The sequence below is a fragment of the Pipistrellus kuhlii genome, unplaced genomic scaffold (genome assembly GCF_014108245.1).
Source record: "Pipistrellus kuhlii isolate mPipKuh1 unplaced genomic scaffold, mPipKuh1.p scaffold_m20_p_2, whole genome shotgun sequence".
Lineage (NCBI taxonomy): Eukaryota > Metazoa > Chordata > Mammalia > Chiroptera > Vespertilionidae > Pipistrellus > Pipistrellus kuhlii.
The window spans coordinates 136,914,914-136,937,773 of record NW_023425515.1 but is presented as its reverse complement, the minus strand read 5'-3'; the positions used below and the strand labels follow the sequence as shown (position 1 = coordinate 136,937,773).

General features: G+C 40.2%; 1 protein-coding gene across 1 annotated transcript in view; it reads right to left on the bottom strand.

Annotated features, from left to right (window-relative positions):
- TTLL7 (tubulin tyrosine ligase like 7) overlaps positions 1–19,443 on the bottom strand; it is a 128,529-nt gene extending 109,086 nt beyond the window's left edge. The window contains exon 1 of the mRNA XM_036445638.2: positions 19,263–19,443. The gene's annotated coding sequence lies outside the window, so the exon portion shown is untranslated. The remainder of the gene's footprint in view (positions 1–19,262) is intronic.
- Between the last annotated feature and the right edge of the window lie 3,417 nt (positions 19,444–22,860).

Below are 22,860 nucleotides of genomic sequence, written 5' to 3'. Positions count from 1 at the left end.
GCTCAGTGGAATGAATGTTGTCCTATGCACCAAGAAGTCAATGGTTTGATTCCCAGACAGAGTACATATCCAGGTTGCAGGCTCAATCCCCAGTAAGAGGCATGCAGGAGATAGCCAATTGATATTTCTATATTTCTCTCCCTCTCCCTTCCTCCTTCTCTAAAAAAAAAATCAGTAAAAACTTATTTGGGGGAAAAAATCCCAAAGGCATTTTTTACAAAAACAGAAACAGCAATCCTAAAATTCATATGGAACTACAAAGAACTATAAAAACCCAAAACAATTTTGAGAAAGAATAAAGCTGAAGTAATCACACTTTGTGGTTTCAAAATATATTACTAAGTTATTGTAATTTAAACAGTATAATAGTGAGGTAAGGATAGTCATATGGACCAATGGAACAATAAGAAAGCCTAACCAGTGATCATGGACAACAGGGGGGTGAGGCATACGTGGTGAGGGGTTTGGGATGGGAATGGGGGGATGAGGACAATTACATGATACCATAATCAATAAAGAAATAAAAAAACAGAGCCCAAAAATAAATCCATGTAAAAATTATCAATAAGCAATGGGGAAAAGATAATCTTTCAACAATTGGTGTTGGGAAAGCTGGATATTTATATGTAAAAGAATGAAATTGGACCCTTATCTTACACCACATGCAAAATATTAACTCAAAATCGATTAAAGACTTCAACATAAAATCTGAAACTGTAAAACTCCTAGGAGAAATGTTCCATAACAGTGGTCTCAGCATCAATGTCTTAGATAGGTCACCAAGAGCACAGGTAACAAAAGCAAAGATAGCCAAGTGAGACTATGACAAACTAAAAAGCTGCTGCATAGCTAAAGAAACAAGAGTAGAAAGACAACTTACAGAGTGGGGGAAAATATTTGCAAACCATAATATCTAGCAAGGAGTTGATATCCAAATATATATGACTTCATAGCAAAGAAACATACAAACCAATTTTAAAATGTGGGGTGGGGGGCTTGAATAGACATTTCTCCCAAGGAGACAGGCAAATGTCCAAAAGGTATATGAAAAGATGCTCAAAAATCACTATTTGTCAGAAAAATACAAATCAAAGACACAATGTAGCCTAAGAAACCTGAAACATCAGAAAGAACAGGTTTACCCCTATGTTCATAGCAGTGTTATTTATAATAGCTAAGATCTTGAAAGTACTGCCCAAGTGCCCATCAGTAGATTAATGGGCACACAAAAAATTGTGTTTCATTTGCACGATGGAACATGCAATTGTAAAAAAGAAGAACCTATTGCCCTTTGAGACAGCATGGAGGGACCTAGAGATGATTATGCTTAGTGATATAAGCCAATCAGAGAAAGACAAATATCACGTGATCTCACTTATATGTGGAATCTAATGAACACAATAAAGTGATGAATAAAATAGAACCAGAGGCATGAAAACATGGAACAGACTGATGAATTTCAAAGAGAAGGGGGCCGGAGTAGGAGGAAAAGATTAACCAAAAAACTTTAATGCATACTAGAGGCCCAGTGCACAAAATTCATACATGAAGGGGGTGTCCCTCGGCTCTGCCTGCACCCTCTCCAATCTGGGACCTCTTGGGGGATCAGGCCTAAACCGACAGCATTCCTCTCACAATCTGGGACTGCTGGCTCCTAACCACTTGCCTGCCTGCCAGCCTGATTGATGCCTAACTGCTCCCCTGCTGACCTGATCACCCCCAAATGCCCTCCCCTGCCAGCCATCTTGCGGTGGCTATCTTGTTGTGGCCATCTTGTGACGATGTTGCAGTGGCCATCTTGTGACAATGTCGTGTGAAGCCACCTAGGCTTTTATTATATAGGATAGGCATTGCCCATGAATATAGACAGTAGGATGGTAAAGGCCTGAGGCAGGGAAGGAATGTGGGAGATGGCAAAGAGGGAGAAAAAGGGGTTAATCTGTAATATTTTCAATAATAAAGATATATATATGTATATATATATATATAGGTATATATAGAGAGATATATAGATATATATCATCTCACACTTGTAAGAATGGCTGAAACCAAAAGTTAGCAAGTGTTAATAAGAATGAGAAAAAGCTAAAACTCTTGCATACTATTGGTGGGAATATAAAATAGTACAGCCACTATGAAAAGCAGTATGGAGGTTCCTGAAAAAAATTTAAAATAAAACTACCATATGATCTAGCAATACCACTTCTTGATATTTATCTAATATAATTGAAATTAATTGGTCTGGGAAGCAGCCTGAGTATGGAAATTTGTTAAGCTCCCCTGTGCTTTAAATGTATAGTCAAGTTTGAGACCCATCTTAAAGCAGATGTTATTTCATTTAGTCCTAATAAATTTTTTATTAATTCCATTTTACAGATGAGAAAACTGAGATTCAGAGAGATTCAGCAACCTAAACAAGTCTGCTCTACTCTCAAAACCTGTGTACTGTACCATGTTACCTTCTGAACCACAAATATGTTAAAGCCACCAGTATGTTTATTACAGCCTTGAAACACTGCTGAGAAGAACACTATTACTTCCTTTGCAAATGTGCCCATCGGGTTTGAAAAGGGCCTCGCTATGAATCCTGGGCTCTAGTACAGGCTTTGTTTGCCTGTTTGTTTTATTTTTAAGTACAGACCATAACCCATAGAGAGTAATGAATGAAAACAATTCAGTGCAAGTCAGTAAACTTTTTTTTTTAATTAGAACAGACTAGAAGAAAACATAACAGTGCCAGACTGCATTGTATATAGCACAAAAATATTAATTATAAGTACTGACTTTTGAAACTTATTTGTGTGTGTGTGAAGTAATCATAATTAGTTAACATGAATAGCAGCCAAATATGTTTGAAAGATATTCTAGCTAGAGATAAAAGCATGAGATTACAAAGACAATACTGAAAACATTATTCATTTTCTAATTTGCATATATTTATTTGTGTTTGCCTCTGCTCCTAGGATGTTTTTCTTCTCTACCCACCATTCAAGCACAGCTTAGCTGTCCTTCTTTCCTTCTGTCCCTAGGCAGAAATAACTGTCCTTCAGTGCATCACCACTGTTACATCAACCACACTTACTGCATTTTTAAAGCACTTGCTTTAAAGTTCTTCATTGGAAAGGACAGTGTCTCTCCGAGCAATGAACAAGACAGAGCCTGATACACAGTGGAGCATAACTTTTTAAATAGGTACAGCAGCTCTCCATTATATTACTCGTGACATTTTGATAATACAAATTATAAGTTAAAAATGAATCACATCTTCCATCCATTTTTCTGAATAATCACAAATTACCACTAGACTCACTTTAACATCTGGCTTATCCACATCTAGTCTAGACGATCCTCTGCTCTGCCAAAGATTACATCAAAGAAGGAAGAAGACAAACTTTAAAAGTAGCTCTACTGGATTAGCTTACAATGTTTATAACAGCCCCCTCTCTTATCTATTTTAATACTGAATTACTTTTTTCATTCCTGTTTCCATATTTACTTTTAACTAAAAATTTATGGAACACTTACCAAGTAAAATACACTAAATAAGTTGTGGTTTGTTTCTAGTTTATGAATGGTAATGGGGAAAAACACACATTTCTTCTAAAACATCAATAAAAAGGAAAGAAACAACCATTTACTCTCTCTCTTGATCTTAACTTCTTAATATCATCCAACTCATTTTATCATCTATGTTCATCTCCATAAAGGCATTTTATCATGAAATATTGGGACTATTTGATAAATCAAAAAGCCTTTCAAAATATATAATATATAGATATATATGTATATATAAACAAATATATGGTTTTAATTTTATATCCCTAATCAGACAAAAGTGCAATATTATCACAGTGATCTGACTAATTAAAAGATTTAACACATATCATTCACTGTATATATTAAGTACCAGCTGGCATGGAAACTATATAAATTTAAAATTCAAAGAAAGCAATTTTAAATTTTAATCAGATAGAAATGAGAACTATAATTGGAAGCTTTCCAGAGATCATGCTCATAAAAATCTATTTCAGGAACCCATGCCTTTGCCAGTCTTTCTGCAAAGTTAAGCTTCAATATTCCTAGTTACAAACTTATACAATCTTAAATGTGAAAAAGAAAATCACATACCATATTTTTGCTTCAAGTTTTGGCTCAAATCAAATGACTTTATGATCTTTTAATTTGTGCAGCTTCACGTTACACTACAAGCCCGACTATTAGTCAACAGCCAATCGTACTGGAGCAGACTGGCAGGCAGCACCGCTGATTCATCTCAGGAAAAAACAGGCTGCAGCATCTACAGTTCTGATGATGTCCAAAGAGGGTAAAGAATTGGTCATAAGCCAAGTATTTCCTCTCCAAGCACAGGCAAAAGGACTGGACGTAGGCAAAACTACAAGACTCCATAAGCAGCAAAATAGCAGACATATGTCATAGCAATATCTTTACAGACACAGCTCCTAGAGCAGTGGTTCTCAACCTTCTTAATGCTGTGACCCTTTAATACAGTTTCTCATGTTGTGGTGACCCCCAACCATGAAATTATTTTCATTGCTACTTCATAACTGTAATTTTGCTACTGTTATGAATCCTCGTGTAAATATCTGTGTTTTCCAATGATCTTAGACAACTCCTGACAGCGGTTCTCAACTTGTGAGTCACGACCCCTTTCATAGGGGTCACCTATACCAATTCCAACATGTAATAATTACAAGAGTTTTACCAAAATGTTGGTGAAACTTGGGGGGCTCAACAAGGTGAGCCACACATTTCGTTTACCTGTTGGAAATAGCTAAAGGGCATTTTCAATTTAAATGTGATTCTTTCAAGCCAGAAAAGGGGCCATGGGGGAGGGTGCAAGTAATAATTTGCAAAGCCTTACTTACTGTGGTCCCAAGACAGACAATTTAGGTACGTTTACAGCAATGTTTTTCTTATTCAGTTAATTCCATTAACAATGTTTATATGACTATTTCACCAATACTATATTAAATATTTAGTTTGTACTCTGAATGTAACTCCCTCAGGTGACCTATAACAAAACAATGAATTTCCTATTTTCCTCATTTTAGTCCATTTAATTTTCAATAACATCTCTCTTACCTACCAATTACATAATAAAACTTCACTGAGTTAAAATAATAAACCATCATCTATTACTACTCATCATCTATTCATCTGACGCAGCTGCTTAAGTAGACCATCCGGGTAAAAATGCTACCGACACCAGTCAGAAAGGGAGATCAAGTTACAAATGTGCCCAGGGGACTACATGAATCAAAGCAGCTTTTCTTTCTCCTATTCCCAGTCTATTTAGGGGGCTCCTCACAAACAAGAACCCACAAATTAGAAGACACAGCCTAACAAAGGAACCCTAAACCTAAACCCTACCCAAAACTCAAATGACTCAGATAAATTATCCTATATAATAAAAGGCTAATATGCAAATAGACTGAACAGCGGAACAACTGAACAACCAAACAACAAGTCACTATGATGTGCACTGACCACAAGGGGGTGCATGCAGAACATGGTGGGCCAGCCCCAATCACTCTGCACCGTCAGTGGGTGCAAATGGGGCCAGTGCCATCAGCGCATGGGAGCAGCAGCAGGAGCAGGGCTGCCAGCAGACAGGGGGCTGGGGGCCACAGCAGGAGGGGCTGGGTGGAGGTGTGGAGGGTGGGCCGAGACCCACCCCTGTGCCCACCACAGCCTTGAAGCCCACAGTTCCTTTTAAGGTGCATGAATTTGTGCACTGGGCCCCTAGTAATCATATAAAGAAAGGAGGAAAGGAGAAAAGAAGGAAGGCAAGAAGATGGAAGGGAGAGAGGAAAGGAGGGAGGGCTCTTAATCACCCTTAGAATGGCATACTGAAGACCTTACACATTATAGAGAAGAAATACTCTTGGCCAAAAATCAAACATTCATCTAGTTTTCCTATTGGAAACTACTCATCTCAACCTTGAAAGTAAAACTATGTGGCTAATGGAAATAAATGAATATTCTAGAAAAACTGATTGTACTGTACAAAAAGCTGTTCCTAAAGTGTTAACAAAAATTCTTATTGGCAGAGCATCTCATGGTAAAATTGTACAAGTTTCTGATATGAAAAATATTTAGCTATGTTATTATCAAATTAGTTGCATATAATTTCAAAACAGTTATGGGGGCTAAGATATAAACTTGACTCTAATTCACTCATTATTTCAACATATATTAAAAGTACCCAACTGACTCCAAACCTAAGACCATGTCCATTGCACTGACAGTTTGGACAGGAAGTATCTGGACCCTTCTTTTTCTTGTGAGCACTCAAAACAGAGAGACCATATTCTGTCTTCAGGGAATAAAACCTCAAATGTATTGCCCTTCAAAATCTTAGGTTATAAAAATATATGTATGAAATGATTAAAAAGATATGTGGAACCCTCCTTCTTTGAGACACTGTAACATGCATTCCTGGATTAAGCCGAGGTCATCAGAGAGCTGTATACCTGGGCCACTCCACTTTGCCGGTCACAGCCGCCCTGCAGAATTGCTTTAAGAAGATGACTAGTTATTTATTGAGAAGCTAGGGTGATCTTTGTTTGCCTACATCTCAGTGCTCTCAAGGTAAATATTCTGCTTGTGTTAGGAAAAGAAAAGAATCAGATCTTGAGAGGTTATTTCCCCCAAACACACAGAGCTCTACACCATAGGCCTATATGAAGGATATTATAAAAATTAGCTCAACAAATCTTGTTGCATGTCACGGTAACAAAGTTAAGGACATTTTGCATCACATTATAAGGAATCCACTTGAAAAGAAACAGTAGCAGAAATTTCACTCTGAATTCTATACAGGAACAACGCTGTTCCTCTTAGGCAATTGGTTTGTTTTTCTCATGAGCTTTTCCATTAATCATTAAGTTTTTGTGTCTCCCTCTTTGCCTGGAAGATAGAAAACTCAGTATTAAATGTGGGACTAGCTCTAATAAACATACACAATTTCAGGAGGTAAGTGTTCTAAGTTAATGTCAATGTTTTCCCTATCTCACTTTATCTTCTTTTCTTACTGATATAATTAGATTCTTTTTCATCTCAATTTGCATGTTCATACTATTACAAACTATTGATACTAAGTGCTGGGGAAAAGTATAAAAGAAAAGCCACTTACAATAATCAAAATAAAAGGACAGCAATTCAAGTATTTCTTGAACTATCTTAGAGTCAATCCTTAATAAAACATTCTAAATTACTTCATACTTGCATAAGTCATCACTGAGTTAATATTGTTATTCTATTTATTATAATTTATAACTTAAAATATAGTTATATGTCCATATATGGCATTTGTTAGAATGGGAATAATTTAAGGGATTTCATTTGGTAAAGATTACATTGTAAAGTTCTATTGGTATATTTACCATATTTATTCAGATCTGCTTCTGCATTCATTCTGATAAATTATTTTGACTGAAGTATATTTTTAAAATTTGGCTTCACAGAGATATGTAGTGTAAAAAATTAGCATTTTTATAGCCTTCTCAGGTAATTATAGATATCTGATCCATCACCAAAACTCAACAAGTGATAGTTTCTTAGACCCACATAATGCCAGTAGTACTCTAACAACCAAAACCAAATTTTAAAACATAACAAAAAAGAATACTAAAAACCAATATATCTCATAAGTGTAAATGGGAAAATCTTTAGCAAATTAAACGCAGTGATGTATTATATCCTTCCTAATAAAAGAGTAATGTGCAAATTAAACCACTCCACTACACCCACAAGCCATGCTCATCAGCCACGCCCACCAGCCAATCAGAGTACATATGCAAATAAACCCAACCAAGATGGCTACAGCCACAGAGAGCAGGAGGAAGGCTTCAGTTTCCCAGGCAATGGAGGAAGCCAAGCCAAGCTTTCTGCACATCCTTGCCAGCTTAGGCCTCCACTTAAGGCTACAAAGTTTCAATTATAGAAGGTAAACAAATCCAAATAGAAATGGCTGCCGGCCACAGAGCAAGCAGGAGGCTTGGCTCCGCTCCAGGCTACAAAGTTTCAATTGTAGAAGGTAAATAAATTCCAGATACCAGGGCCTCTGCTTGGGTCACCAGGGTGTGTGGCTGGCCTGAAAACCACCACAGGCTCCTTGCTCAGGCCACTCCACACCCCAAGGGAACCCCCATCCTGATCCAGGACACCCTTCAGGGCAAATCAGCTGGTCCCCATCCATGCACCAGGCCTCTATCCTATCTAATAAAAGAGTAATATGCAGATTGACCATCACTCCAACACACAATATGGTTGCTTCCATGTGGTCAAAGATCCTGCCCTCATGTGGACACAAGATGGCCACCACAAAATGGCCAGCAGAGGAGGGCAGTTGGGAGGAACCAGGCATGCATGGAGGGTAGTTGGAGGCAATCAACCCTGCAGGGGAACAACCCAAATGTATAAGCAGATGAGTGGAAAAACGAAAGATGGTATATACACACAATGGGATATTATTTAGCTTTAAAAAGGAAGGAAATCATGTTATATGCTACAACATAAATGAACCATTAGGACATTATATGAAATGAAATAAACCAGTCACTCCCTAGCTGATTTGGCTCAGTGGATAAAGCATTGCCTGTGGACTAAAGGGTTCTGGGTTCGATTCCAGTCAAGGACACATGCCTGGGTTATAGGCTTGATCCTCAGTGGAGGGGGTGTACAGAAAGCAGCCGATCAATGATTTGCTCTCATAATTGATGTTTCTATCTTTCTCTCCCCTCTTCCTTTCTCTCTCAAATAAATAAAAATATAATTTAAAAAAAAAAGTCACAAAGTCAAATACTATATCATTCTATTTCTATGAGCTATCTAAAGTAACCAAATTTATAGAAACAGAAAAGAGAATGGTCATGCCAGGGACTTGAGGATTGGGGAAGGGGGAGTTGTTTAACAGATATAAAGCTTCAGATTTCAAAATCTGAAAGTTCTACAGGCCTGTTTCACAACAATGTGAATATATCTAACATTAAGCTTAAAAATGGCTAACATTATAAATTCCATGTTATATTTCTGTATCACAATAAAAAATTATATATTAAAAAATGCTACAAAATATTCACTGGAAGAAAAAGTTACATTTGTGGGAATGCCTACAAAATGCCAGAAATCACCCAAATAATTAAATAATTCACAACATTTCTATACAACTTTGAAAGAAAAAGTCACTATGTTTTTCTTCCATAAAACATGATAATCATTTTCATATTATCAGAATATATAGTTATATCAAGGACAGAAAAACTCCTGGACTATGATTAGGTAATTTTACTTGGGAATCTAAATCTCTATATTCATAGATATTTCTGCGTGTATGTGCTTAATTTTGTTCCTAATGGAAGCTACAATCTAGGAACTTCACTCCTCCATGTTATATTTATTATTCTGGTTCCTTATGGATTCTAAAAACAAAATTCACAGATACACTCTCAAGCACATTATGGAAGTAAATATATCATACTACATCTAATGAAGAACAAATTTAATTTTTAATTCCTTAGTCAAGGATGAAAATAGCTCTTGACATATGTACCCAAGATAATTATTTTAAAAGAGAAAATGCCTCCTATTCCAAAATGACAACCCTCCTAACATATGTAGCAGCAAACTTATTTTACTACCAAAAATGCTCATTTGCACTGGTTTTTGACAAGTCAAAAAGCTTTTCCACATATATATATATATAGTCTGCTTGAGTTTAAGAAGCACTGATCTCTCCCTTCAAACTTTCTATAATATTTAAAGAGTGTACTTTGCTTTAGTTTTTTGCAGAAAGTACAAGAAGTATTTTGTTTCAATTTTCCAAAAATAATGAGTTGAAATGTGTGTGTGTACCAAGGGGAAGCAGATGTGAACTGAAAGTAGGTGTCAGAGGTTAGGAAAAAATATTCAATACATTCAACAAGTTATTTTTCTCTCAAATTCCCTTAAGAAATAAAACCTTCAGCCGAAACCAGTTTGGCTCAGTGGATAGAGCCTTGGCCTGCGAACTGAAAGGTCCCAGGCTCAATTCCGGTCAAGGGCATGTACCTTGGTTGTGGGCACATCCTCAGTAGGGAGTGTGCAAGAGGCAGCTGGTCGATATTTCTCTCTCATCGATATTTCTAGCTCTCTATCCCTCTCCCTTCCTCTCTGTAAAAAATCAATAAAATATATTTTTTAAAAGAAATAAAACTTCAAAACTATCCAACAAACTAATGAAAGGTATCCTCTTGTTTATATATTGTATAATAGTAAATATTAGCTTTTAGTGTCAAAATTAGTTTCTACAAGGGGCAGCTATAGACCAATTTCTACAGGATTCCTCAGGTGAATCTTGCCTGTTTTCTTTTTCCCCTCTTTCCCACCAGCTTCATTTTTCATGCTGCTAAAATGGAGGGAAGAAATCATATCTGCTAATCTTTAGGGTTCTAGATTAAGAGATGCTAAGTAATTGAATATTATAATCTTGGATGTCACCAAACCTAAAACTGAATGAAATGCCCCATCTGGTTTCATGTACAGTAAGCTGATTATGGAAAGTTTTCAATTCCTATCTTTCCCTTCCACAGAGGAACTAGCACATATGTGTTGGGTAACTGCAGACTGACTGATTCTAAATATAAATTGGATGTGTACTAAAATTATTGTCCTGGTTTTTCTAGCAACCATTTTAAATGTCACACATCCTTATACATTTTATTTACTAAGGACCTTGAAGAAATAGATTTTAAATAATGTTAATGATAAAATTACACACGAAAATTTTCCCATCCAATGCAATGAGTCAAATTAAATCCACAGTTGCTAATTTCCCTACCAATACTCCTATATAAGCACTCACATCACAAAGCCAGTCAAACCTCGTATTAGGACCATACCAAGTAAAGTAATGTTACACACAGAAGTTTTTAATGGGGCCACTTCTCTTACTAAAGAAATATAGTATTACCTTATAGTATTACCTTAGTCACTCTCACCAAAACCTGTCCTCCAATTTTATTTACCTAAGTAACTCTAAAAATCTAAGCCAACAGAAAACATTGAAATAGTTTTGAAGCAGCTGCCTGGATTACTTCTGATCCATCTTCCAAATCTATATATGCTTAATTTACTTAAAAAAAAATCTATTCCACTGCAAATACACTAATGGAGAAGAGAATTTTTATAAAAACAAGCAATTGTCATCTTGTTGATTAGTTGTGGCATCAGTTCAGACTCTCAAAAATAGAGAAATGTTCAAAATAATCCTTGGTCAAATAATGTTCCATTTAATACAGATAAGCAGAGGAACAAAAATAAGAAGTTTGAAATCTTGGATGACACCAACAATTTAGAAAAATAAAAAAATGTGGGTAACTCGGAGTACCCAGCGGACCAAGGATACCATCCATTTGAAAAGGAAGGAGTCCTTTCCTTTAGGGAAGCCCTGAAAGCGACCCAGTGACCACATGACCACCTACCTCTAAGCTTTCAAAGGAATCGAAGAAACAGAGGCTTATCACTTGATTGCAAGTGAAAAATGAAAGAGAAATATATATTTATCATTCACATTCCCAGCGGCTAAACAATCCCAACACCTTGGCTTTGCCAACTGCTTTATGTACCATATGAGTATGTTAGCAAAGAAATGTCAGATGGGAACAAGAAACAAGGGGTAGTGGAGAATAAATAGGCAAGCCTATTTAAATTTAACTTTTTAACTTTAACTCAAGCCCAGGGAAACTGTTGTCGAAGTCAGTTCACCTCTGACAGTAATAGAAATAGATCTACCGACTTCTACAAGCTTAAGCAAACTCTTTTAAATAATAGTCCCAACTAAGTCCAGGACAAATTCTGCCCCAAATACTCTACTTACCTCAATATCCTGCTTCTACCAGAAGTCACCTGTCAGGCCCTGAAAAGGGGGCTCTCTTTTTGGGTTTATATGGTGATGCTTGTTTCCACTGCTTCCTTTCAGCTTTCCCAGAACTGATAGAATATTCTAAGAACCTGCCTCTCTGCTCCCTCCTTATGCCCTCAAGACACATTCATAGCCCCTGGCTCCCCTTCTATCTAGCCTCCCAGTTAATGGCCTCAATGAGGGTGGGGGTGGGACCAGGAGGAAGCTCAGGTGGACTGCGGTTCTTTTTTTAATGTATCTTTATTGATTTCAGAGAGGAACAAAGAGGGGGAGAGAGATAGAAACATCAATGATGAGAGAACCATTGATTGGCTGCCTCCTGCAACCTTGACTTCCTGGTTCACAGGTCGAGGCTCAACCACTGAGCCACAGGCCTGCTGTTCTTAGAGGCCATCTCTGGCAATGTGCAATGGAAAGGGGCCAAGCCTGGGATGGGGTGGGGCCGGTATCCACATTGCCCACCACATTCTTGTACCTTGTAACCAGGGCTTCAGCTGATAACTGCGAAATCTGGAAACCCTGCCCTCACCTATGTGCATTCTCCAAATTGGAGTGCAAGAGTGAATCCATAGGCTTTGCATTGGCAGGATACTAAAGCTGGAGCCCTGGGCATCTGAGACAGAAGGATGGAACAAGCTGAAGCTTTAAGATATAGACACTTCAGGAAGGGGGCGTTCAAGTCCACAAATACCTGCTACAACATTAGGACCAGAAAATAGTCTATCACATATGACCCTTCTCTAGCTAATAAACTCTTGGTCACTCTCACCAAACCTGTCCTCCAACTTTATTTATATTGTTTTCCCTCAGTGTCCCTAACTGCCTGCCTTTTTCCCAGTCCCCAGGATTCAACCAGTCTTCCAGTCAAAAGAGGTGGCCTGAAAGATTGTAATATGAGAAACCATTGAGAAGATTACGTGTTATTTTGGACTAGAGGCCCGGTGCACAAAATTCATGCATGGAGAGGGGGGATGCACCCCCTCCGATCTGGGATCCCTCTCACAATCTAGGAATGCTAGTTCCCAACTGCTCACCTGCCTGCCTTCCTGATTGCCCCTAACCGCTTCTGCCTGCCAGCCTGATCACCCCCTAACCACTCCCCTGCCAGCCTGATTGATGCCTAACTCCTCCCCTACCAGCCTGTTTGCCCCTAACTGCCATCCCCTGCAGGCCTGGTCACCCCTAACTACCCTTCCCTGCAGGCCTGGTCACCCCCAACTTCACTCCTCTGTTGGCCTGGTGATCCCTAACTGTCCTCCCTTGCAGACCTGGTTCTCCCCAACTGCTCTCCACTGCAGGCCTGGGTCTCCCCCCCACCCCCATCTGCCCTTCCCTGCATGCCCAGTGACCCCCAACTTCCCTCTTCTGCTGGCCTGGTCCTTCCCAACTGCCCTCCCCAGCTGGTCATCTTGTGGTAGTCATCTTGTGTCCACATGGGGGCAAGATCTTTGATCATATGGGGGCAGCCATCTTGTATGTTGGAGTGATGGTCAATCTGCATATTACTCTTTTATTATTAGATAGGATAGAGGCTTGGTGCACAGGTGGAGGCCAGCTGGTTTTCTCTAAAGGATGTCCTGGATCAAGGTGGGGGTTCCCTTCTGAGCGAGGGACCGATGGTGGTTTGCAGGCTGGCCACACCCCCTGGTGACCCAAGCAGAGGCTCTGGTATCTGGGGTTTATTTATCTTCTACAATTGAAACTTTGTGTCTGGAGCAGAGCCAAGCCTTCCACTTGCTCCGTGGCAGCAGCCATTTCTGTTGGGGTTTATGTATCTTCTATAATTGAAACTTTGTTACCTTAAGCAGAGAACTTGGCCAGCCAGGGTGTGTGGAAAGCTTGGCTTCTTCCATTGCCAGGGGCAACCCTAGCCTCCTGCTCTTTCCAGCTCTGTAGCTGCTTCCATTTCTGTTTGGATTTGTTTAACTTCTATAATTGAAACTTTGTATCCTTGAGTTGAGGCCTAGGCCAGCAAGGGCAGGGGGAAAGCTTGGCTTCCTCCAATGCTGGGGAAACCCAAGCCTCCCTCCTGCTCTCTGTAGCTGTACCCATCTTGGTTGGGTTTATTTGCATATTGGCTCCTTACTGGCTTATGGGCGTGGCTTGTGGGTATGGCCCGTGGGTGTGGCAGAGTGATGGTTAATTTGCATATTACTCTTTTATTGTGTAGGATATGCAAATACCCTATACTTAATATGCAAATGTTCTAAAGAGAACATACAGAATCCAGTAGAATTTCAAAACTTGAATAAACATCATAAGAAAAAAAATTATTTTGCAACTATGTGTGGTGATAAATGTTAACTAGATTGTGGTGATCATTTAACAGTGTATACAAATATCAAATAATTATTTTGTACACATGCCTCAGATAGCAAATCATAACAGACTAGATATATCAAAATTTAGCTTTTAATTAAAATTATTAAATGTGCCCTTTTAAGAGCCAGAGCTGCGCTGGAATGTAGTCATGTCCTAGGGGCCTGTTGGCCTGCCTATATAGCAAGTTTTAAAAGGCATACTCTGCTTAAGATAAGAAAAGAATGTAGCCTGTTAAGCATGAAATAGCTGTGTGTGTGTGTTTTTTTTTTCTTTCTGCTCTTAAAATGGTGTCACTAACTTGCAATCCCAAGATGTGTCACAGACTTCTTTTTCTGTTAAAAACCATCTAGCCATAGACAGGTAGACCTGGATTGGATGCCACCAAGTGCTAAATAAATCAGATTGTGAAAGCTTCCATAAGAACTGACCAGTCAACATAGCTCTCAACCCTGGACCTATTCCTCATGATCACTCATGGATTTTTCTCTATAAAACCTCTTGTCTATAAACTTTCAAGGAGTTCAGGTTTTGGAGCACTAGCTTCCTGTTCTTCTGGTTGGCAACATGCATAATAAAACTAGAGGCCTGGTGCATGGCTTCATCCAGGGCATGTCCAACCCAACTCACCCAGTCCCAATCGGCCGGACCCAAGCTAACCTACCAGTCAGAGTATCTGCCCCCTGGTGGTCAGTGTGCATCACAGCGAATGGCCGAATGGTCGAACTAATGGTTGGACACATCATATTAGGCTTTTATTATATAGGATAGCCACTCTTTCTCCAGGACAAAGCCCAGTGTCAGTTCTCATTGACCTACTGTGCACACAGGTGGCTACAGACATCCTTTAGACTCGCTTAATTTCACACCTTAAACTACCATAATGTTATATATGCATTATATGTCAATTTTTAAAGAGTCAAATTAAGAAGTCAGACTTTTTTATTTCTTAGACTTTATTTTAAGTACTGATTTTAAAAATATAGAATTTATCAACAAAGGTACTCATCACAATGTTATTTATTACTATCAATAACATAGTGACCATGAGAAAAGATTAGAAAATTATGGCACATGGCGCTCATGGGAAATAATGTAGGCATTTTAAATGTTCACTGTCCAATTATAATTAAGTAAAAATTAATGCTATAAATTTAAAGTAAAAAAATATATTAAAAGTAATATACATAGCATGTATAAAATTATGCATGGAAAACACATCAAAATATTAATAGAGGTTATCTTTAGTTAGTATGATTATAGTGACTTTTTTCCTTCATGTATTCTTAAAATTTCCAAATTGTCCATAATTCTATATCGGAGAGGGGAAGCTTTCCAAAAGGCAAACTTCTTCGGAAAAGTTTTAATTGCATAAAAAGTTTTTCCTGGTTCAATTGAAAACTAATCCTTTTACTATCAGTATTCAGGAAATATATCATTTTCTGGAAGGATACCGTGTTTCCCCGAAAATAAGACATCCTCCGAAAATAAAACCTAGTGCATGGAAAGACATCCCCTGAAAATAAGACCTAATGCAAATTTGGGAGAAAAAATTAATATAAAACACTGTCTTATTTTCGGGGAAACAGGGTACTTGGAGCAAAGAATATGGAGAATGTGAGCAAGACCAGTCAAAGATAAACTTGGCCTGCTTAGAAACATACACTAGTTCCCCATCACTACCAGGTAAGGAGCAGATTTCCCTGTCTGATATTCAAGGTTCTCCAAACAGAATATGTTCACTTCTCAGCTGAACCTCTTTTCTGGCTTTTTCTTGGACTATCAAAATCCTCCCCATCTCTGTTATTTAATTCACGTCCACCCTTGCAGACTTTCGTGAAGCTCTGATGACCCCAGCCTCTACTATTTCTCCTTCTTCTTAAGGTGTTGATATAGCACTTATGTTTATTGACCACCTTTTTTCTAGTATTAAGGCAATTCTAATTATTTTGTTTATTACTTATATGTAATATCTTCCCAGCTAGATTTTAAGTTCCTTGAAGTCAAGAATTTAGATGATCTGCAGAAGGTAGTCATTTGACAAATAAAAACATAGGGAGAGCAGTTCCAAAGCCAAGTTGGTATTAAATATAATTACACTCTTGGTAATGATTCTATATAATAAAGAGGTAATATGATAATATGTAAATTAACCATCACACCCTCACAAGATGGCTGTCTACAACCAGACCAGTGGGGGGGCGGGAGTGGGGGTTAGTGAGGGACAACCAAATGACTGAACAGCAAGCTGCATGCGGCAAACAAGTTGGCGGGGGGGCTAATGAGGGATGACCAAATGACTGAACAGCAGGCTATGTGGTTTGACCAGGCCATTGTGGGGGAGGGGGGGCATGAAGGGCAACTAGGCCAGCAGGGGGTTTGGGGGGCCACTAGACCAGCAGGGGGGCAATTAGGGGCAACCAGGCTAGTGGAGGGGGTGCAGTTGGGGAGTGACCAGGCTGGCAGAGGAGGGCAGTTGGGGGTGACCAGGTTGGCAAGGTGGGGGCAGTAAGGGATGACAGGCAGGTAGTGAGGTGAGCAATTAGGAGCCAGAGGTCCTGGATTATGAGAAGGATGTCCCAGATTAGAGAGGGTGCAGGCTGGGCTGAGGAGACCCCCCCCACTCTGTGCATGAATTTCATGCACCAGACCTCTAGTATATATAAAATAAAATATATTGCTTCCATTTTAAAAGATCCTGCTGACCTTCCACCACTAGAACATAAACCTTCCTTAAAAATAAATAGCAGCGACACTTATTTTTGCTTACTCATTCATACTAATTCTGCTGTCCCTCTTCGGATTAACCAGATTGGGCTACAAGATGTTTCACACCAAGGTTCAGGACACAGTCTAAAGCCATTTAAAGAACTAAAAGAAATGAACTCAAAGAAATCAAACTTAAGACTCATCACAAGACCCTACTTCTCTTACAGTCTTGTCTGAACAATTAATGTAAATTCATGACTCCTTTTTATGGCCTTCTTTAGGCAGTGGCCTTTAGTCTATCGATACCACCATTAAGTTAAAAAAGAATTCTCCAATACAAGTGGTTCAATACTCTAGAAACGATGAGCTAAGATGACTATGTTCCTCTCTGCCATTAAATACTATTCCAGCACTTAGAGATAATGAGCATTTGTGCTATAGCAACCTGCCTCCTGAGACATTAACAAGAGTTACATATCTTAAGAGAAAATACATAAATCATAAATGAAAGCAAGTCAAATGACCAAGCAAGGGACACAGGAAAACCTAGCCATCATTATTTTTGTGAAAGGAGCACACAAGGTCCATATAATTGTTGATTCTGCAGGGCAGGGCAAAAACAAGTCAATTCCACTATATAGAACTGCATTTTGCTACCACACATGTGTTTTGTAAGTCAATGCTTGTTCAGATTCCACCATTTATGATCCTGAATCTTCTCTATATTTCAGTTCCTTAATCTGTAAAATGGAATTATTATACCATCTATTGTACCATATCACAGAACTGTAATGAATTAAACATTATTAGTCTGGGTTTATCTGTCACCTTATAATGAGGTAACACACCACACAAAAACAGTCACACACCCTAAGAACTAGATAATTGTTCTTTCTGCAAATGTTTTACTAAAGTTTAAAAAGGAAAACGATACTCAGTTGCTGTTTTTTACCTTCCTGATTGATTTCTCCAACACTTGAGCATCCACCAAAATCACATCTTACCTTTTGACATATGCTCCCTAAGAAAACAGGTTTTTCCCACATAATTCCTATATCTTACTCTCATATAAAACAGGGGTGGGGAACATCCAGCCCATAGGCCGTATAAGATCTGAGAAATCATTTTTCTGGCCTTCCCAAGACAGTAGGCATGAGTTAATTAAATGTTTGACCAGATATAGCAAGCTAACTTTTAAATTGATAATTTTGTATGGCCAGAGATTGATCTTATAAATATCCAAATGGTCCTGGGCAGAAAAAAGGCTCCCCACCCCATATTAAAGAACAATAATTCCACATACAGGAAGTTTACAGGTTGTTGTTGCTATTGTTTGAGATGAATATTCTCCTATGAATATTAATACCATTTAATAGACCATACAGTATAGGTACACTTGGATTAACAACTTCTTAATACAGTGAAAGGTACATGGACTTTAGAGTCATAAAGATCTGTATTCAAATTCCTGTTCTATGACCTTGAGCACATAATTTAACTTTCCTGCTCCTCACTTTCCACATTTGGTTCTGGGTTGCTGTGATGATTTAATTATATATATAATTAAATATATATAATTACATAATATATAAATCTTATAATATACATTTCATATAGATAGATAGATAGATAGATATAGATAGATAGATAGATAGATAGATGCATAGGCTCTGAAAGTATTATTTCCTACTTTAAATTTTTTCCTCTTATGATGCCAGGACCAATCAAACCACCCTGAATACAGGACAACTTAGATACAGGGACAACTTAGATACAGCATCTTTCTCACCCATTTGGGGAGGTGGGGGGGGAAGCATGTGTTGTAAAATGAAGTGGATGATGGCATGACTTAGACATCCAATCGGGCAAGAAGTAGAGAAACAGGTCTTCACAATGGCCCTAGGCGACTCCACTGGCTTGTGTGAAAAAGACACCAACCTGACACACTTTGAAGTCTGCAGGGCAAAGGCGCGCGGAGGTTTGTACCAGGGTGTGGAGGAAGGATGGAATTTCAGAACAAGCCAGCCGGGCCTCCTGCTTCACCCCACCTGACCCTGCCCGCCCGGTCTTTTCAACCGGCGCCTAAAAACAGCAAATGACCTCCATCCGCATCGTCCCCCGTGAAGCCCAAACCTCTGGGTACCAGCGGTGCTGAATCATGAGCACCCACCGCGGCGGCGCCCTGCGCTGCGGCTCCCGCGGGGGACAGCGTCCCCAGAGCACTGACCTCCTGCCCGGGTGGGGGGACCCACACCTCCGGGTCCAGGGTCCGCGAAGGGGGCCGGGGAGCAGCGGAACCCCAGGTACTCACAGGGTGCGGGAAGCCCAGCGCAGATCCTCGCCTCCCCCGGGCGGGCGGTCCCTCCGCGGTCCCGGTTTGGCGGGCGGCCGCCCGGAGCTCGCCCCCGCCCGCCCACCGCACGAGGCAGCCTCGGCTCGGCTCGGGGACCGCGCTGGACCCGCAGCTGCTGGCGCGCCCGTCGCCACCGAAGGGGGAGGAGGCTGCCCACGGGCCAGACCATTCGCGGGCCGCGGCCGGGGGTGCGCGGCGGAGAGCGGAGCGGAGCGGGCAGCCGGGGCGTATCGGGGCGGCGACGGTGGGGAACAACCCGGGATGAGGCGAAGCCTCTGCACCCCCCCGGGACCCGCAGAGGAGCAGCTGCTTTTGCGGGGGGGCTGTGTACTGAAGGCAGCCCTCCGGCTCTCCCGGGCACACCCCTCCCGGGTTGCCGTGGTCCCCCTCGGGCTCCTCTAGAACCCTGCAAACAGAGGACCTAGCAACCCGGCGCCCGGGCGGTGCCCCTGGGCGGTGCCCTCCTGGGAGATGCGAACGATGCCTCCGCGGGCCCCGCGGCGCCAGCTCAGGGCGCGCATCTGCCCACAAAACAAGAGCCGGGCATCCTGAGTCATGGAAAAAGGGGCTCCTAGCGCCTTTGATTCTAACACTTCCTGGAGCAAAGAATCAAAGGCTATCCCGTCCCAGGCAGCTTGAAAGTTAGAAACTAAAATGCAGCGAGACTCCATCCTTTGTAGATAAAGCCTATCTACAGAGTAAATAAAGGGGCAGGTGTGACTCCCAGAGGTACTGCCCAGAATACACTGGGCCACGCTAGTTTGGAACATGGAGATTTAGGAAATCATTTTAGCATGTAGACCTATAAGAGATGATTAAATAGATTTTAACACAGTTGAGGTTCCTTGCTCTCCATTTTAGAATTCGTGTCTTGGGAATTGTGGATGGAATGATGTCCTGGTGGGAAATGAACTGGACAGGACTGGAGGGTAGTCCCCACGCAGTCATCCCTTGGGTTTTTGTGAGAGCGCTTTTGTGGTCCCTGCCCCAGGCTATCCATGTTCATTTCAGACTGCGATACAGATGGAAACAAATGTATATTTTTGTTACAGATTGGGGGGTGGGGGGGAGGGAAAAGACGGTTGACAACTACCTATACTGGTAAAATACAACTTAAGGGAGCAAAGAAAAAGACCCTTTAAGTGCCTCCCAAACGATACAAAATTTCATATTAAAAAAAGCCATTTTCTCTGGATAAAGGTTTTGTCCTCTTTTGAGTAAATTAGCATAATGGTAACATAAACTGAGCACTTACTGTACTAGTGCACCAAACACTGAACTGAGATTATTTCCGCTTTATTTATTCTTCTATAAACTCCTGTGAAATTGGTAATAGTGACACTATTTTTTATAGAGAGAAACTAGGTAAGGGAGTTTGCAGTTCTGGGTTTACTAGTACGTCTCAGATTGAGTGGCAGAGCAGTCATTGCCATCTGGAATTTCTGACTAGTTCCTTTCCACCAGAAAACCTCTGGGAAACATACAAAAAGCCTGATCATGTCCATGATTGGCACTTGGATGTTTATGCTCCCTTTGTGGAAACTAGGTTTCATGGTGCAGACAGGGATTCTGTATCTAAGGGTGAACATCAGCCTTAGGTCAGAAATAGGGATCAGAAGGAAGAGACCGGAGTTCACTCAGAACTAGCCTAGAAAGGTCAATGTCAAATATACACTGGTAGGGTCACATGAGTGTGAGGAGGAATTCCTCGTTACCTTTTTGTTAATCATTTTCACGATCATTTACACTAGATTGCCCTTCACACTTAAACTAATATTACCGCATTATATATTATACTTTGCACTGTTATTCTTCCAGTTCCAGGGTTTTTAAATGGACCTAATGTCATATGCCTTACCATGATTTACAGAAGTTACAGGCCTTAATAACTCTCATATCACTTAAGGGAAGCTTTTTGAGAAACATTAAATTGTTACCCTCCGTTGTGCCATTATTATTATGTTAACTTTTATTATAAATGTTTGCACTTCAGTACTAGGGCAACAGAAATCCCCAGGGTTCCAAGAGAGAGCAGAGCAATAAATTCCCAGGGAAGTCACGCAGCTGTAACTCTCTGCCAGGATGGCATCAGCCTCAGATATGTGTGATTCGTCCCTCTGTGCTCAGTAGTTTCATTTTCAAAGGAGACAACGAAGGAACAGAATTGGAATAGGTAGGCAAGATGCTTTTTGTAGTATTCTCTGTCTGCTGACAGAGGTGTAAGAAAAGAGGATGAAGTCTTGGTGGTCCATCTGAGACCAAGCTGAGATTTAGAACCTGATCAGTGATAAGTCCTGATGGACTGATGACATCTCCAGCCATCTCTGTGTGTAAGTTGACTTTACTAGAGGGCATGTGTCTGAATGAAGGACAGGGGAATTTTGCGCCAGTAGCCGTGAAAAACTGTCAAAAGCAATAAAAGGAATAGTGTGGTGCCTGCATGCTCTGCTCTCCCACAGAGACTTCCAATGGTTTTGAGCTCCCTGAGGATGGAAACTGGGGCCAGAAACGGATGAATCATTTTCACAAATGATTGTGGAATTTAGGGTTTAAGAAGTACTACTTTGGACACTGGTGACAAAGTACAGCACAGGGGCCCATTCTCTCACCGGGTCTGCCATAGTCTTCTGTGCAGCCTTGCCACTGAAATAGAAAGGCTCTGCGCAATGAAGGCATAGTCTCGTAATGGACACTGCTGACCAGCACAGGGTCAAAATAACTTCACTCAGAGCATGCAGCGATAGAGCATGAGTGAGACTGTTCCTGAGATCCTGAGGGCGCAGCTGAGGATTTCCTGTCATAATGAGAGAGCCTGGGCAGAGGAGATGATTGTTAAATTGAAGATGATTGTTAAACGTCATGTAAGCAGTGTTAAGAGTCTAATAAGGACAGCATCAAATTTATGTCTTAATTTTTAGAAAAATTCACATATTTAAAACACTAAGTCATTACATCCAAATGGTAATAGACTTTTCTATTTGTCTGTACTTTTTGTCTTGCATTTCCCAAGGATGTTTTTATAGTTCTGTTCAAATATGTCCTGCGCCTTTCTTGTAAATTTATACCAAGTCATTTTCTTATACTTGTCTTCCCAATGCAGTTTATTCTTTGCATTTCCTTTTCTAGTTGCTTTTGCCTGAATAGAGAGGAATTGGTTGTTTCTATAGGTTATTTTGTACTCACTCAACACACCAAATTCTCTTATTTGTTTTTTTCACAGGTGTCTCTTAGGCTTTCTAAAAAACAAACAAAAAGCCACGACATATCACCAGCAGCAGGAACCTACGGCGGGCTGGCATGGCCATGGCATACTCAGCCCCACATTGGGCATCTTATGTGCCACACCGGCTCAGCCAGGTTAGGTGAGCCCAAGTGGGAGTGGTGAAGGATTGAGAAAGACAGAGAACAGAATGAAAGCTGGGTCTTGGTGGGAATGTTGCCCTTTCTGAAGGAGACAGCACCACGGACTATAAGCCATGTCTTTATTTTATAGCCAGATTCCACAAGGCAAAGTAAGGGTGTAGTGAAGATATTTACAACATTTTTGTGAGTTTTG